This window comes from Olea europaea, unplaced genomic scaffold (assembly GCF_002742605.1).
Source record: "Olea europaea var. sylvestris unplaced genomic scaffold, O_europaea_v1 scaffold6044, whole genome shotgun sequence".
Classification (NCBI taxonomy): Eukaryota; Viridiplantae; Streptophyta; class Magnoliopsida; order Lamiales; family Oleaceae; genus Olea; species Olea europaea.
In genome coordinates, this window is record NW_019264394.1 from 1 (window position 1) to 1,731 (window position 1,731).

Here is a 1,731-nt window from a genome sequence, read left to right on the forward strand (position 1 = left end):
CTTGAACTAGGAAAAACTGAATGCAAAAGTGGAAAGAAGAAACAGAGTAAACAAAAAAGAAATTCGCTTCATCTTCATCTTCAACCTTCAAGGCACCAATATATAGAAGGTTGGAGATAGTAATGAAAAGAAACAAAGGTTTTGGGACGGGGTCTGCAATATATTCACGTTAGAAAGATATTTTCCTTTTGACTCTGGTTAACCCATATGAATGTGATCTATATGTTTATTATAACCCTAGTAATTTTTCTAATTGGGAATTTGGTGGTTCACAAGTGTTAGATCCACACTTCTTTAAAATGAACGAACTTTTGAGTTATTTTTCATGATTACACATGACAGGATATTTGCTGAAGCAAATAAGCAAGTCTGAATATATTTTATTTGGGTTCTTCTTTTGATTGTGGTCCTTGTCTAAGAATTTGGAAAATATTATTCCAGAAATTTCCAAAATAGACTGCATGCATACTTACTGGCAAGATTGCCTCGAGAATTATCAGTGTCTATGTTGGCTAAATTTTGCTTTTGCTCCAGCATATGCAATTACTTTTAATGACATCATTATGGTGCTTCGCTAAATCCTTTTCTTGTACACCGTGTTGACGATTCTTCCTCAAAGACCTGTCATGATTCCTCTTGCAATTCCATTTTCTTTCTTTTTTTTCCTTTTTCCTCTTCCCTTGTTTCACGATAATATAATTGTTTTTCTCTGTATGTTGTAAGTCGTGAAAATTCTGTGGGTTCTATCTTTTCTTTCTAAATATTTGAATTCTAAGTTCGCTTTTTCTTTCTGTTTCCATCAGGTTGCAGGAGCTGCTGTTATTTTTGAGGTGCAAAGTCGTTCCAGAGCAGAAGCCAGAAAGGAGGAACTTCGTAGGAAGGAATTAGAGGTCCATGTTGATGTCCTCCTTGTATCTTTCTTCTGCTAAACATGCCCGTACCTGTTCACCCACCCCAAACTCCTAAATTTTTCGAAGTCAACCATCAAACATGGCCAATTTCTTGTGAGTTAACTGTCTTCTCTTTGCTATGTCAGGCTATGAAGCAACGAGATGAAGATCTAGCAAGAGAAGTTGAGCTTCTTAAGCACAGAATTGCTACGCTTGAGCTGGTTGCCAAAGATCAAGGCATTCGTGGTATTTTCAACTTCAAGAGAGTAAGTAACACTGACGATAAAGCGATAACAGCTTAATCACTCTTAACGGAAAACATAATGGAGATTGGAACACACAAAATCATATCATCATAATTCAGTCAGCTTAAGCAGAAGAATGCAAAGTAAGACCATGATTTTTATAGGCCCCCCCATCTATGTAAATCTTTGTATATTAACTCCAATATCACTCTGCTAAGGTTTAAAATCCATTTTTATAGAAAGTTGCATGCTTTGCTTCAATCAACTGTTGGTGAGCTTTATGAATTACAATTTTTAAGCTTGTTTTTTTAATAGAGAAAAAGTTCCCTTCATCATGACCATTTTCATTGTGAACATTTGTTTTATATTTTCACTATTACGATTTGAGAAAGCTTTATTGAATGTTTTGAAAAATCCCTTAATTTTTATATGGGACTAGAAGGCAAAATGTACAAAACCTAATACACTAATAATATATTCTATATGAAAAAGATACCTCTAGCTCAAAAACTTGAATAAAGAATGTTACCCTAATTTATGATTAACTAATTATTGAAAAACTATAATTCGAAAATACTAGAAAAAGGAACATTTAA

At 33.9% G+C, this 1,731-nt stretch overlaps 1 long non-coding RNA gene across 1 annotated transcript; it reads left to right on the forward strand.

The window, feature by feature from the left end:
- Positions 1-13: 13 nt before the first annotated feature.
- On the forward strand, positions 14-1,433 carry LOC111389658. The gene is made up of 2 exons (XR_002701765.1): positions 14-890; positions 1,037-1,433. It is a non-coding gene; the product is annotated as an uncharacterized LOC111389658 (long non-coding RNA).
- The last annotated feature ends 298 nt before the right edge of the window (positions 1,434-1,731 follow it).